This window comes from Giraffa tippelskirchi, chromosome 4, assembly GCF_054371585.1.
Source record: "Giraffa tippelskirchi isolate mGirTip1 chromosome 4, T2T-mGirTip1v1.2.pri, whole genome shotgun sequence".
In the NCBI taxonomy this organism is placed as follows: Eukaryota; Metazoa; Chordata; class Mammalia; order Artiodactyla; family Giraffidae; genus Giraffa; species Giraffa tippelskirchi.
The window spans coordinates 77,059,496-77,076,888 of NC_137278.1; the positions used below are offsets into that span (position 1 = coordinate 77,059,496).

The 17,393-nt window shown below is 38.1% G+C and overlaps 1 protein-coding gene across 26 annotated transcripts in view; it reads right to left on the reverse strand.

The window, feature by feature from the left end:
* MTA3 (metastasis associated 1 family member 3) overlaps positions 1 to 17,393 on the reverse strand; it is a 240,468-nt gene that overhangs the window by 126,828 nt on the left and 96,247 nt on the right. The gene's annotated exons all lie outside the window — the stretch shown is intronic.

Sequence of the window (17,393 nt, forward strand, 5' to 3'; positions counted from 1 at the left end):
AGAGTTATGATGACATTAAATCAGGTTTTCTCAACCCAGGCAGCACCACTGGCTGAGTCAGTAGATGATAGGAGTCCCAATCCAGATGTGAAAACCAAAACTGTCCAGACTTCGTCAAATGTTCCTTGGGAGACAAGAGTGCTCCTGGATGAGGACACGATATTGATTAACCATGGTTTTCTTAACTATATCTTACTAACAAATATTTAAGGACTGCTTATATAAGCGAAAAAATATAATTTTATACAATTTTGGATTATTAAAAGGAGGAGAATAAAGAAGAAAGAAATTTGGACACTCAAGTGTTTCTATTCAAATATACATTTTCTGTTGTTAATACTACTTTAACAGATGTTAACAAATAAAAGTTAAAGCAGGCCCCCAAGAAACAAAACAGAAAAACTGAAACACCTCTGTGAGTAGGTGAGCTAGAGGAATGAAAAACCAAGAAGAGAAGTTTGAGCTTAATGTAATAGCTCAGTGGATTCTGTGAAGAAACATGGTAAGCAGTGTTTTACAAAGACCCCTTGTGTTTATGGCATGTGGAGAGAACCAAAGCAACAAGATATGAATCCCTGATACTGGAGATATGATAACAAACATGAAAGAAACTTTCAAAGAGAAATTCAAAGGAAAAGAATCCTCTCTTGGTGCCACTTTCCCTTTTATAACTAGGAGAAAGTGAAATGTTCAAAAGGCACTAGGAAGTTCCTCTTCTCCAAGACAAGATGACCAATAAATTGTTTCGATACTAAGAAAATCTCATAAGTGTTTCTTTGCACAACCATGTGGAACACCAGTACAAAATGTAGGCTATACTGTGGTATATACCCAGTGCTTTTCTTCATTATCATTTTACTTGCAAAAGAAAACACTTCAACCACTAGGGTTAATCATTTCAAAGGAAAGATTACATAGCATAAACACAACAGTTGAGAAAAATGTGCTAAACATGTAGACTTAAAAATGTTAAACTGTGGTATGATTTTTCAGTTTCTGTTTTTCCTCTAGTCCTGCTTCTCCTAAGAGCCTAAGCACGCTAAGTAAGTAACTTCTTTATGCTACATTCATCTCTTAAGTAGCACTACTTATGGTCTCAATAGCACTCTTTTGGCTCATTCAAATTTTGTTTACAGATACCAAGAAAACTGCAAAAATCTAACATCTTAAAATAAAAATACTGGCACAACAAAATGTACAGAAAGAAAATTCCTTTTATTAGTTTCTTTAACATTAGTAGTCAACTCTAGAGAGAGACTGCTAATTCACAGTGGAGTTCTATTTTATTATTTATACACTTTAAACTTAACATTACTAAAACAGGAGGGAAGGGGGCAGGGCACAACCTTTAAAAGAATGACATAGCCCGGGGACACAAAACAAACTGATTAGAACCAAATAAGTCCAAGATGGCAGACAGTCGAAGTCCACTAGACTTTGAGCCTCAGTATACTCTCACTGTAACACTTGTGTGCTTTGTTACTCAGCTGCATTCAGCTTTTTGTGGCCCCATGGACAGTAGCCCGCCAGGCTCCTCGGTCCATGGGGATTCTCCAGGCAAGAACACTGGAGTGGGTTGCCAACCCAGGGATCGAGCCCAGGTCTCCCACATTGCAGGGTGATTCTTTACCAACAGAGCCACCAGGGAAACCCACTGTAACACATTAGTGAACTGAATGACACACCCACAGGTACCATGACATTTCCAAGGTCACCCATAAAGGTCAAAAAGTGCATGGTGGTCCAATTTCTGGAAATCCCTACTCCTTGCCCAAAATGGTTGGAATACTCCTCCCACTCATTAGTCTATGAAATATCCCCCCCTACCGCGCACAAAAACTGACAAACCCATACTCTGTGCCCCTCTCGCCTTCTGAGATGGCTCACACAGTCTGTGGAGTGTGTTTATTTCTAAATAAATCCACTGCTTATCTATCACTTTGTCTCTCACAATTCTGCTACAAGACATCAAGAACCTCAGCCTCATTAAGCCTGATACAAGGTGTGTGATCTCAGTTAAAAGACAGTAGATTCAAATCCAAATCAGAGTTACAGTTTCATTACTACTTATTTATCAATAAACACAAGTCTGTAAAAAGCTGTTTTCTCTGAAGATTTTAAAAAGGTCTCAACAGAGACATCATAAATTAACAAACTACAAATCCTTTCAGTTCAATTCCCCTGCTTTGACCAATATAGAAACATGAAGAAAGAAATACAAATACAAAAAGCATAATTAAGACATTTTCTACTGTTTTACTTTGTAATTTAACTTGTACACAACCTCATAATTCAACATGTGAAATGACCTACGCACAAATTTGCTCTTTGCAGTATTATCTGTAACAGTAAAAGACTAAAATGAAGCAAATATCCATCAATTATTGGATTATGAACAAATCGAGTGAAGGTGATGGAATTCCAGCTGAGCTATTTCAAGTTCTAAAAGATGATGCTGTGAAGTGCTGCACTCAATATGCCAACAAATATGGAAAACTCAGCAGATGGGCACAGTAAAGGACAGAAACGGTATGGACCTAACAGAAAAGAAGATGTTAAAAAGGGTGGCAAGAATACACAGAAGAACTATACAAAAAAGATCTTCACGACCCCGATAACCACAATGGTGTGATCACTGGACTAGAGCCAGACATCCTGGAGTCCGAAGTCAGGTGGGCCTTAGGAAGCTTCACTACAAACAAAGTTAGTGGAGGTGATGGAATTCCAGCTGAGCTATTTCAGGTTCTAAAAGATGCTGCTGCTGAAGTGTTGCACTCAATATGCCAGCAAATTTGGAAAATTCAGCAGGGGCCACAGGACTGGAAAAGGTCAGCTTTCATTCCAATCCCAAAGAAAGGAAATGCCAAAGAATATTCAAACTACCACACAATTGCATTCATCTCACACGCTAGCAAAGTAATGCTCAAAATTCTCCAAGTCAGGCTTCAACAGTATGTGAACCGAGAACATTCAGATGATCAAGCTGGATTTAGAAAAGGTAGAGGAACCAGAGATCAAATTGCCAACATCCAGTGGATCACAGAAGAAGCAAGAGAGTCCCAGAGAAACATCTACTACTTCTGCTTTATTGACTATGCCAAAGCCTTTGACTATGTGGATCACAACAAACTGTGGAAAATTCTTAAAAAGAGATGGGAATATCAGACCACCTTACCTGTCTCCTGCGAAACCCGTATGCAGGTCAAGAAGCAACAGAACTGGACATGGAACAACAGACTGGCTCCAAACTGGGAAAGGAGTACATCAAGGCTATATATTGCTACCCTGCTTCAGTTCAGTCGCTCAGTAGTGTCTGACTTTTTGCAACCCCATGGACTCCACAAGCTTCCCTGTCCGTCACCAACTCCCGGAGCTTGCTCAAACTCAAGTCCATCAAGCCGGTGATGCCATCCAACCATCTCATTCTCTGTCCTCCCCTTCTCCTCCCGCCTTCAATCTTTCCCAGCCATCAGGGTCTTTTCAAATGAGTCAGTTTTTCACATCAGGTGGCCAAAATATTAGAGTTTCAGCTTCAGCATCAGTCCTTCCAAAGAATATTCAGGACTTATTTCCTTTAGCATTGACCGGTTGGATCTCCTCGCAGTCCAAAGGACTCTCAAGAGTCTTCTCCAACACCACAATTCAAAAGCATCAATTCTTCAGCACTCAGCTTTATCACCCTGCTTATTTAACATATATGCAGAGTACATCATACAAAATACCGGGCTAGATGAAGGAGATTCAACCAGTCAATCCTAAAGGAAATCAGTCCTGAATATTCATTGGAAGGACTGATGCTGAAGCTGAAGCTCCAAAACTTTGGCCACCTGATGCGAAGAACTGACTCACTAGAAAAGACCCTGATGTTGGGAAAGATTGAAGGCAGGAAGAGAAGGGGACGACAGAGGATGAGATGGTTGGATGGCATCACTGACTCAATGGACATGAATTTGAGCAAGCTCCCAGAGATGGTGAAGGACAGGGAAGTCTGGCATACTGCAGCCCATGGGGTCGCAAAGAGTCAGATACAACTGAGCAACTGAACAACAACAAGAATAAATTAGAAATATAAAACAGCCATAGGACTGAATGAGACACATCTTTATGATTTGACAAGCACAACATAACAATGTCATAATTTATTTCACTATTTACTTAAAGACACTAACACACACACCTCATTGCTTCTATACACATTGTTTCTAGAAATAAACATAAGATTCTAGGAACATTAACGAGCTGGGGACTGTATAGGAGAGGAACATTTTATTATTTACCCCACATTATTATTTCTGAACTATATACATAACATATCCCTTACCCTCAAAATGTTCAAGTTTATAAACGGGGGGCCAAATCAGTTTTCCTTAATCCTGACAACAAATTCACTGTTTTTGGATCGTAGGTTAGTCCAAGCATTAATCCAAATTGGGTAACTATGCTCAATCTCAGTAATTCATAAATTCACTATGGCAATCTATTCCCATCAACTTCCATCTACTGAAACCAAGCATGGCTCAGATTCCCTGAGGTTCCCTGAATCCTAAAGGACACACCCACATAGTAGCTAATCAGGGAAGGGAGGAAATTCAGAATCAGAAGAGGAGCAGTCAAGAAACAATAGTGCAACCTTGGATCCAGATTCCACCTCAAGGAATACACAGAACAATATTTTTGAGTATATTTTAGTTTTTTTGTAGGAACCAAGGCCCCCCACACCCATGTGGAGGATGGCAACTGTAGGCTGAGTGCAAGATTCTTGGAGCACTGCTCTGGTACCTCACCATCAACCACTCAGAAGAAAACCACTGTATGCTCTGCAGCCCTCACCCCTAATTTTGCTATAAAACTCCCCACAATCCACTGGGAAGTTCTGGGTTTTTGAGCATGAGCCACGCCGTTATCCTTTCTTGGCCCTTCGATAAACCTTTCACTGCTCCAAACTGGAACCTTTATTTAACCCCACTATTTTAGGTACACAAACTTCGTTTGGTAACACTACTAACTATAGTTTTACAGTCTTTGGAACATTTTTTTTTCTTTTGTTTTTGTTTGTCTTTTGTCCACGCCACATGAAGGATCTGAGTTTTCCAATCAGGGATCAAACTTACACCCTCTGTAGGAGAAGCACAGAGTCTTAACCACTGAACCACCTGGGAAGTCTCCATATTATTTGATTTCTAAAACAATTTTTCATATAGCTAACTGTTTTCTGTTCATTTATTAGTTTCTGGTATGTATGATCACCTAGGAAAAAAGTCTACCTTCAAAAATTAACTACTCAAGGTAAAGCATGAACCAAAAAGATTTCCAGATTACACTTCTTGAAATGGATAAAAACTTTTTTTCGAATAACTTAAGAGTCACAAAACATTTCCAAAACAATTTCATAACTAGTTTCACAAAGACATACAAGGAGATAAACCCCAATACTGCAAAGTATTTTTACTTGGGAGTCTCACAATAATAATGAATTAATGACAGGCAAAGCCCAGGGGTTTATCTCCTTTTTTCTCAGATGCCTTTAAAACAATAGCAAGAGCATTAGAAACAAAAGAACCTAAAATCAGTCCAAAGAGAGGGTCATCAGCACATGAAAGATGTCAAAAAATTCTCGAAGACAGACAGGTAAGACAGACTGAGCACAGCAAACCAAAGCCCAGGATAAGCATTTTATTTAACAGGAAAACACTAGAGATATTTTCACTAAGATCATAATAAGGCACAAATGCCCACTTAACATTATTACTATTAAACATAGCATTGGTCATTTTGCTTAATACAACCAGACAACAGACAACAATTGAGACAAGATCCAAAACATGCACAGTGAGCTGATGCTAGGGAAAATGAAACTGATCTACCCAGCAGAGACCTAAAGAAATTCCAGTCTTATCTAGGAACATATCACCCAAAACACACCCAACCTCATCTGATCTCAGAAGCTAAACAGGGTTGAACCTAGTTAGTACTTGGACTGGACAGTAGAACAAATTCGGACTCTGCAGAGCTCCTGGGCACAGAAGCCTCTGAGTCCCCTGTTGCTTGTTTGTAGGAACGGACTCCAGCCTCCTTGACCTTCCCTGAGTTCTAAAGGGCAGATTCAAACAGTTGCTAATCAATGAAGGAAGGGTATACACAGACAAGGGAGGGGCGGCCAAGGAACAATAGCCCAGTCTTGGGGCAGGGTCCTGGTTCCACCTCAAAGGATATATGTAACAAATCACTTTTGGGCTCTTTACAGAACTAAAACTCCCAAAATGGAAAATACCAGCATTCTTCATTCCAGAGTAGACCATCTGCCTGCTAAATTGCTTCAGTCACATGCAGCTCTTTGTGACCTTGGCCTTCCTCCAGGGGATCTTTCCAACCCAGAGATAGAAACTGTGTCTCCTCCACAGGCAGATAGGTTCTTAACCACCTGGGAAGCCCCAGACCATCTGAGACCAGATTAAAGGAATCAGAGAAGCTCATCAAGAGACTATCTGAGACCAGATTAAAGGAATGTAGGCCCTGCTCCACACCCTAATCTTGTCAGCAATCCCATCCTTGAACCACTGCCATAAAACCCCTCATCAAATCCTTCCAGGATGGGACACACAGTTTTCGAAGGCAGGAGTCCCCTGTGTCCCCACTTTGCCTAGCAAAACAATAAGGCTATTCTTTTCTATTTTACCCAAAACCCTGTCTCCAAGATTCAACTTGGCACCAGTACACAGAGGCCAAGTTTTCAGCATCAAGACTGCCAGGAAATACCGTGGGCTTTTACAAAGAGAAAGAGAGACCAGAAAGGAAAATTCCAGTCTTAAGAACAGAACCTGGAAAAGCCCATTATATAGCCTATTAGAAACAAGTCTACCAGCAGTCTGTCCATATAAATGTAGCTCCTGTTTAGCCTCACTAATCCCTTAGTTTTGAAAAAGTATAGACAGCTATGAATCACCTAATATTTGCAAAAAGATTACAGAACAAAAGATAAATACAAAAAACTTTTTAAAAAAACCTGAAACTAGAGGAAACAGGGGTGACTTACACAACAAAGAGAAATTTGAAAATACAATCGGAATGTTTAAAAACATTTGTGAGGATAGTACATTCATAAAACAAAAATAGGATGAATTGAAAAGCAACATGCAGAAGACAAAAGGTTGAGAAATTTTAAAAATATGGTTCCAAAATTAAAACATCACCAGATAGAAGATAAAATTCAAAGATTTAGCTCAAAACCAAAAACAAAGAAGCAAGTTTTTTAAAAAATAAAAAAACAAAACAACAAAAAAACAAAAACAGGAGACAATCAATCCAGGAGATCTGACATAAAAACAATTAAAAAAAAAAAATTAACAATTTCATTAAAAACCAGGCAGAGGAGATGAATCTCAAAAGAAGACATAAAGATGGCCAACAGGCACATGCAAAGATATTCAACATCACTAATTACTAGACAAATATAAATCAAAACCACAATGAGATATCACCTCACACATGCTAGAGCTAGAATTGCTATTATCAAAAAGGCAAAAAATAACAAGTGTTGACAAGAATGTGGAGAAAAGGGAACCCTCGTATACTGTTCATGGGAATTTGTGCAGCCACTATGGAAAATATTAACTGTTAACTGTTAATTGCTCAGTCATGTTCGACTCTTTGCAACCCTATGGGCTGTCTATAGCCCGCCAGGCTCCTCTGTCCATGGAATTTCAGGCAGAAATACTGGAGTGGGTAGCCATTCCCTTCTTCAGGGGCTCTTCCAGACCCAGGGATCAAACCCAGGTCTGCTGCATTGCAGGCAGATTCTTTACCATCTTGGGTTGGCCAAAAAGTTCACTCATTCATAAGATGCTATGGAAAAACCTAAAAGAACTTTTTGGCCAACTCAATAGTATGTTGATTCCTCAAAAATTAAGAATAGAATTATCATGTTATCAAGCTATTCCACTTCTGGGAATTCATCCACAGACTATAAAAACACTAATTTGAAAATGTGTGTATTCCCCACTCCTTGTTCACTGCAGGATTATTTATAATAGCCAAAACATGGAAACATCTGAAGTGCTCATCACCGAATGAATAGATTAAAATGTATGATATATATGCAATATAATATTAATCAGCCATAAGAAAGAAACATAGTGCTAAGTCGTGTCCAACTCTTGAGACCCAATGGACTGTGGCCCTCCAGCCTCCTCTATCCATGGGATTCTCCAGGCAAGAATACTGGAGTGGGCTGCCATTTCCTTCTCCAGGGGATCTTCCTGACCTAGGAATAGAACCCAGGTCTCTAGCACTGCAGGCAGATTCTTTACCAACTGAGCCACATGGGAAGCCCAATCAGCCATTAGAAAAGATGAAATCTTGCCATTTGCAACAACATGGATGGACTTCGAAGGTACGTGAAAGTGAAATAAATTAGAGAAAGACATATACTGTAAGATTTCACTCATATGTGGAATCAACAGATGAACAAAAAACAAAATAAAGGAACAAACCAAACACATAGATACAGAGAAAAGAAGAGTGGTTACCAGAGGGAAAGGGGCCTGGGGAGGCTGAAAGGGGTAAAGGGAATCAACTGTTGGTAACAGAAACTAAATTTCAGTGGTAAGCACATTGTAGTGCATAGTGAAGCAGAAATAGAATATTGTACATAGCAAACTTATATAATGCTAGATGCCAATGTTATCTCAAGAGAAAAAAATAGTAATAAAACAAGGGCTATACTAAATAAAAAAAAAAGGCCAAAACCACTAGCAAAGAGAAAAAATATATAAAATATTAGGGATAAAAAGCTCAGCTATAAAGACAGCTGTCTTCCAATTAAAATCATCTACGTCACCACCAGGGATTCCCTCATAGCTCAATCGGTAAAGAATCTGCATGCATTGCAGAAGACCTGGGTTCGATTCTTGGGTTGGGAAGATTCCCTGGAGAAGGAAATGGCAACCCACCCCAGTATTCTTGCCTAGAGAATCCCATGGACAGAGGAGTCTGGCATGCTACAGTCCATGGGGTTGCAATAGTCGGACATGACTTAGCGACTAAACCACCACCACCACCTCATCACCAAGGTCATCAATGAAACTGCAGAATACAGTGGGTAAGAGAATTTTAAGCTTTAAATGAAGGGAAATTTGGGTAATATGCAGAGTGTGGACAATCTATGTGATATAAACTACTTTCAATGACAATAGATGTTTGAGGACAATAGGGTTAGTCATCTTCAACCCAAAATTCAATTCCAAGCCAAATTATGTACCACACATATAGTAATAATCTATGAATTTCATTCCACAATAGCATACAAAGTTTAAAGAAATATGTAAAACAGAGATTGAGTCTGATAAAGTTGATAGCCTCTGCTATTGTTACACACTAAAATATAAAAGTTTTAGTTATACACTAAAACATAAAACTAAAATTAAGAGTCGTAACTAAAAACCACAGAAGCCTTCCAACTAGTATATGAAAAAGGAACAGTATAATTAGAATGTCACCACTCCATTAGAATTGTGATTAATGAAACTCCAGGTGTGTATGTGTGGCAGTCACTCAGTCGTGTCTGAATCTTCACAATCCTATGGAATTCCTCTGTCCATGGAATTCTCCAGTAAAGAATACTGGGTTGGGTAGCCATTCCCTTCTCCAAAGGATCTTCCCAACCCAGGGATCAAACCTGGGTCTCCTGCATTGCAGGTGGATTCTTTACCCCTGAGTCACCAGGGAAGCCCACATTGCAATGGAGCTTTCATCAAATTATCAACTTGTGCTATATATGTGAGTCTGTTCTGGCTTTTCTATTCTATCCCACTGGTTTATTTCACAATCCACTTACCCATACTATCCTACGTTAATTACTGTAGCTATACAAGTGTCTTAGTATCAAATGATATAAGCCTCTAACATTTTTATTCTTAAAGACTGACTTTATCATAATTCTCAAACTTTTAGATCTCAAGATCTCTTTACATTTCTAAAAATTATTGAGGACCTCAAAGAACTTCTGTCTTTGTGTTATTTCTATCAATATTTACCTTAGATAGATATTAAAATTTAATTTAAAATTTAACATCAACTAATTTAAAATAAAAATAAATATTACACATTAGCAAATATTTGCTATTAATAACTACTATATTTTCCCCTCCAAAATTAATGACAACAGTGGTATTATTTTACAGTTTTATAAATCTCTTCAATGTCTGGCTTAACAGACAACTATGTTTTCACATGAGTGACTAGTTTATTTCATTTTCAAAAAACATCCACCAAATGGTCATGTCTTAAAAAAAAAAACATAGTTCATCTCTCGGTGGCTATTTCAGGCAAACATGGTGCTCCATGACAAAGGTAGCTATTTAACAGTTCAGCTCGTATTTCAAACAAGACCATGAGTTTTTTCTCAAGATAACCATCACGCTTGCGTATTCAGCAAAAGTGATTCATGCATACTTCTCATTTCAGTACATGGAACACTAAAAAGATGTGTGACCTCTTTTTGTTCCTTCCAGTTTTATGAAGGTATAATTGACATACAGTGCTGTACAAGTTGAAGGGGTAGAGCATAGTGATTTGACTTAGATATATCGTAAAATGAAGATGTGCAATCTCTTGAAATAGGGAGAGGTGATAGGTTGCACAACATTATCAGTACCCTGAATGCCAATGTACCCTGTACACTGTACAATAGTTAATATGTTGTGTGAATTTTTCTTCAATTTTTTTAAAAAAAGGCATTTGAGATTTATTAAAATTAAAAAACTGTACTATTTTGCAAAGGACATTCTTAAGTGCAACTTGCCTCTTTTTCCCTTTACTTTTTAATTGCAAATACATAAAATACTGTGATAACTATAGTCCAGTTTGGTGACAATGACTTGATTCTAGCTGGGTTGGTGCCAGCAGTTGACCCACCATTGCTTTTGCACATGATTTTGTTTTGGCAAAATCAATACAGGGAAAAGGTAAGTAACATCTTACTGTTGATATGAAAATAGTTTTGATCTCACAAGGCCCCTCCTGAATGTGTATGGGGGGACACCCAGAAGAATACGAACCATGCTCTGAAACATTCTTGGTCCTTTCCATTACCACAGATTTTGGACTCAGCTTTCTTAATTTACACACACGCGCGCGCGCACACACACGACCCTGATAAGTTTTTCTTTGGAATTACATTGAATCTTTGGATCAATTTGGGAAAAACAGACATATTGTTACACGTTTACTTTACTAAGGCTTTAATTCCTTTAGCAATACTCCACAGTTTCTATGTGGAGTTTTTATACATCTTTCCCTTTTCTTTAAAGAAATACTTCTAATTTATTCCTAAGTGTTTGATATTGCTTGATGATACTGTAAATCGTATCTTTTTAACTTAGCTTTTAACTGACCTCTATTCACACCATATACATAAAACAGACCTAAATATAAAAGGTGGAACAGTAAAACATCAAGAAAACAGAAGAATATCTTCATGATCCCAAGAAATCTTTGCCCAGTTCAAGACATTCAGAAACCAATCCACGTGTTACTGAGCATCATTCTTTCTGAATGACAAAGTATTTTGGGGGGGGGGAGGGTGGCGCGGGGCACACTTATTATAGCAGTGAAAGCACCAAGTCCTAACCACTGGACAGCCAGGCAGTTGCCCAAAGTATTGTTACTCTCATTCTGCTACTTCAGATATATCAAACCTATCAGGCATGTCTGTTAATGTCTCAAGAATGGAATTTTTCCAGCCTTTATTTAACTGTCCTCCCCCTCTCCTCCTACTGTTCCATCATTCATTTTCCAACCATATTTCTCACATATTTAAAAACAAACCAACCTAGAAAGAGCAAAGATGACAATAGCAGCATTAAAGAATAAACACCACTTAACAAGGGAGGAAGCTGCACTTGGGGAGTGTAGCTCCTCTGCCATTCCCAGTAAACTCCCAACAGTGCACAGTCCAAACCCAAAGAATGCACACAAGAAAAGAAAAGAAAAACACACTGGAGATACGCCAAAATGTCAGTGCTGCTGGGTGGAGATATTAAAGGGGTTTGTGTCTGCGTCTTTTTTCATGTTTTTTTTTTTCCCTCATTTCAACAGTAAATTATAATTCTTCCATTATCATAAAATAAACAATAAAAGTTTATTTTACAATTTTAATATGTAGTAATAGTCAAGTTTAATATGCAGTATTTTTCAAGAAACAGCAAAATGGGCATATTCATAATGTACTGTGACGGGAATATGAATTGACAGAATAATTCTCGAAGGAAACAGCATTTTGCAAAAAAATATTTTCAAAGTGTACCCCTAAATTAGAAATAGGTCAGCTATCAAATGTAGCTAATATAACAGTAGCTAATGTTACCACTTTACTACTACTGGGGAAGGGGGGATAAAGAAGAGTTTAGTTTTTAGTAGATTCCTGCCTATTCTGTCTTCATTAAAACCAGCCAGGTTGTCAGGCAAGGCATGGAGTTAAAATGAACACAAAACTGGCATTTTCCCTATCTAATATACAAATTTTTAAGTAATACTTCTTCCATTATATGCCTAAAATGTTCTCATTTCAAAAAAGGTAGAAATATAGAAAAGCATAAATATGAAAGTTGCTTGCATTTTCTGATAGTAAAATAATCCTGAAATATATCAAATACCAAGTTCCTATTTATATTTATGATGCAGACTCATACTTAGGAATGAAAATCTCATTTATTTGCAACAAATACCTTTAAAATTCAATACATAAAACAATTCTTCAATGAATGTATCAATATATATATTTGTACACCCTTTCCTAAGAGCCTCTGTTAGATAAAATCAAAAAGCAGAATTGCTCAAAGGATATTCACACATTAAAATTTTATTTCTATGAATATACTAACACTTGAATATCTAAGAGTTATCTGTTTCCCTGCCTTCATCAATACTGGGTGTTAAGACAAGAACTTCAGCATCCCACCCCCCAAATACCTCTTATTGGCTAGAAATTCTTCCATTTCCCCCTTTCTCATGGTTGCTATAAACGGTTTGTAAATTCATTTTGTTTGGTGACGAATAATATGTATACAAAATAGACTTCCTATCCTCAGCCTAGCCCTCCATGTAAAAGCTCGATGTTGACTCTGAACACCTCACTTTCCCTCAGAGTCCTAAGCAACCTGTGATTCCATATATCAATCTTTAATTTTCACAGAGAAAGGCACACAACCTAAAACTTCAGTTAAGGTTAGGAGTACTTGAGAGAAGATTATTCTGTTGATGACTTTTATTTCCTTAAAGGACGAAAATAAAATTAAATGAAAACTTCAAAGTCTGACTGACTATTGGGTACTGAGTTCCACAGCAAGCAGGAGTAAGAAAAGAGATAATGAGTCTCTAGAATCTTACACTCCAAGATGATGTCGGACGTGAAGAACCTAGACAAACTACACATAAAACCCAAGATGTTTAACAGCTGCTAAATATACTTTTTTAACCAAATTAAGAAAGTTCCTTATTTTGGAGGTGAGAATGCAGAAGCAACATAGCATTGCTTGAACCAAGAAAAGTTCATTATAAACTGTGGCTGTAGCCAGTCTTCTATGGGGCAATGATGGTGGGGATGGTGATGACCATAATCACATTCTGGAATCCCAAGCTAAAAATTGTTTAAGAGGAAAAGAATGTAAGGTTTTCTCTGAAGCACCTTGCCATTAAGTGACAGCTTGAACACTATGTGCACCTGTATCTTTAAGACCTACTGTGTTGTCCTATGTTTAGTCACTAACTCGTGTCTGTGTCTGACTCTTTGGGACCCCATGGACCTCAGCCCCCAGGCTATTCTCCAGGCAAGAATTCTGGAGTGGGTTACCATGCCCTCCTCCAGGGGATCTTCCCAACCCAGTGATCAAACCCAGGTCTCCCTCATTACAGGCAGCTTCTTTAACAACTGAGCCACCAGGGAAGCCCTTAAGACCTACTACTGACACTAAATTTAGGTTCTGTACGAGTTTCTCTGGAGTTTGCCAAGGTCAAGCAAAGAGGAAGGCAGGATCCTCACCAGTGATGCTGCAAGGGCCAGGTCTAACGACACAGATGTCATGGTTGCTCTATCACTACTCACTGCTCATAACAAGACTTGGAGAAATCATCCAGTCCAAAAGCCCTTACGACAGGACACGTTGGGGCCAATAATCAACAGGTACCTAACAAAATGCTTTTAAGACACAATGAAGCGTGACTTCAAAGGCTGTGATCCAGATCCCAAGGTTGGCAAGCAGGAAAGGATTGGCCCTAACTAAATATGACTAACTGGCTACACTAGAGGCAGGGAAGTGGTATTAATCACTACATATACAATGCTGTAATTAGCTTTTAAAAAGCCAAGCTTTGTGCTTTCAAGGTAAGGAAAAAGTGACACTGGACCAAATGCAAGACACATCCACAAACTTAGGCACTCAATCAAGTAGCTAGTTCCCAGTCACTATTTATATCTCTAACACTGTATAATAGTATACTTTATATGCTTAACTTAGTTTTTAATTCAGTTCTGACCATTTAACTTGAGTAAACAAAAAATTATGTGAAAAAAGAAATAGGAAATTAAAGAGCCTATCTACCCAAAAAGCTACTAAAACGTAGCTTTCTTTCTGTCTCTGATATGCACATTACAAACTCATAGTGAAGATCAAATAAAATACATGTAAAGCAAATGGAATAACACTTATCATAAAGGCTCAATAAATATTACAATTTTTAAAAGCCAAGTTCAATAAACATGGGCCGTATATAACTGAACACAGTTTTTTACACATACACACACACCACACACACTGTGATGGGTCTGCCTAGCATAAAAATAAATTTTACAGTGCTTTATATAATCCATGCAGCATCCAATCTATTATTAGTGACCTAAGGCACTATGCAGGAAGCATGCTGTCTCTCGCCTTCACTCCCCAAACAATGTTCCCAAGGAATTCTCATGTTCAAACCCCACCTATCTCACAAACAAAAGGTGAATCGCTAACTCTACCCAGAACTGTCCTGGTCCTATTCATTTTCTTTCAATGAAATGAAAAGGAAGTCTCTTCCTGAAAAGACGTCTCTTCCTGCCACTTTGGAAGTCTGTAGCATCTGGTTAATATTATAGATCACAAAAACTACCAAAGACCTTAGGAATGCCTCAGTCAGGTTTTCTCCTCTGTTCCATACAGCACCAAGGAGATTCTGGGCACTTGATAATGTCTCTGAGAATAAAAAGCCAGTATTCATCAAATTACCCCTCTTTGCTGCCAAAGAACAATGGGACTTCAGTAATTTTCTCCTGTTACAGCACAACAGATAGGGCATGACTTCAACATTAGCAAAATGTCAAGATCACTCCAAAGTGCACTTGCTCTACATGAGGGTGACGGCTGGTTAGCACGGTGTCACGCCTCGGCCAGAGACTGCCCCTTATTTCATTCAGCTGTTTGAAAATGAGAGCCAAAGGTGAGAAAACACCACAACCTCTCAACTCTTAAGAACAAAAGAAATCCGAAAACAAATGCCTCAAATGTCTATATATCTTCCTCGTAATTCAAAAGAATTGGCACAGGGTAAACTCCTTAAGTTTACAAGCTGGGGACCTTGTTTTTTTTTTAATCAAGCAGTTAGTGAGCTCCCTAACCGAGAATATATTCAGAAAATGTGTTCAACATGACTGAGTGATCATGGAGTCTATGTAATTTCCATGTTCAACAAAGGGATGTCTTGATAATTCCATTGCAAAATACTCTCTCAGTCCTTGTGAAAGATGAAAAATACTTCACTAGTTTTTCCATTCCAAGCAATCTGTTAAAGGAAACCAACATTTCTTATAAACAGATTCCAAGCTATCAGGAGGGTAAATTAAAAATATACTTGCGTGTTTTGGATACATTTTTAAAACCATTTGTCAGATTCTCATTCTGGCAAGAGTCTTATGACTGGCCACATAACTTCTTGAGCTTAAAATGAATCTTTATATTCTAGCTTCTTCCAATTAAATGATAAATGCATATGGCTCTTCAGCACTTATTACTTACCTGTATCTTTAAGAAAATTACAAAATATGTGTTTGTGTTTCATCTCTTTCAGCAAAAAGTAACTTATTTTCCTATTTTTTGAAATACCCCTATTTTTAGGTTAAATGACTGTTCCCACATTATCTGGCCGATTATCTTTTCTAACAAAGGACCCTAAGTCACACAGAACATATTAATACTAACTCTCACCAATCTAAGCACAGTGCTCCCTAAAAAACTAAAAAAAAGCAATTATATATGATGTTAACTATTGAGGAGGGTCAAGCTATCTCTGAAAAGATTTGGAAAAAGGGATTCTAGTATCTTTGTCATACATTTCCTGCTTAGAAGATCTCTGCGTCCATTTCTGAAAAGAGAAGTACAAGATATACAAAGGTCAGGGCAATTGTGGAGTGTTACGAAGACCAAACCAGAGTTTCAGGAAGTCTCCAAACGTGTTTGAGCCCAAAGAAGACAGACTTAGATAAAAATATCGACGTTCAGACTAAAGAGGAAGGGACAATTTTTTTAAATAAACAGTTATTACATTTTATTTCCGTACATAAACAGCTTTTAAGACAATCATAACTAGTGAAGGGTTGAATAAAAGAATAAAGATTGTGAACAAAAGTTGAAGGAAGTTCTTTAACACGAGGGGACAAAAACACTGCATCCCCCCACATCTACCACCCTAGACACAAGCTGCTCCCTGCCCACACCCATGCTCACCTGTTTCCTTTTACCTGAAAGATGCCCCCCAATCTCTCAAAGGTTGAGTAAATGCCAACTCCTTCTGAAGCTTTCCTGACACTGAGGGTCAGTAACTGCCTGTTTTCTGAGTTCAAACATTTTGTTATACCTCTAAGATGCACCTACTGCAGACAGCACTTAAAAAGAGCTTAATCTATGCCTAAATCACCAGATGAAAAAGACCACCACCATTCTCCCCAAATTACAAACCAGGGACTGAATTTCACTTTTCATTCCATCAATGTACAGAGCAGATGCAAGTGAGTGAGCAGTAAAGAATAGAAAGTTTAAGTCCCAGAGGCCCTCCAAAACAAATAAATAAAAGGTCCTGTATCCTACAAGGTCAAGAGATGCTTGTCTAGGAACCAGATCTTGGGTTCTAGTTCTTGGACCCTAATAACTATACTTTTTTCTAGGAATCTGGAGAAGACCAGCACTTCCCAAAATGGTGTCTGCTGGACACTGTCCTGCAAGATGCTAACAGATAACTTAAACGATTGGAAAAATCCAGATTAAAACAAAGCCAACATGGTTACTTGACTGCATAACATGTGCAGGGCTTTAAAATGCTAATATAAACTATAAATTTTCAAGATAAGACTACACAATGAAGCCCTTGCT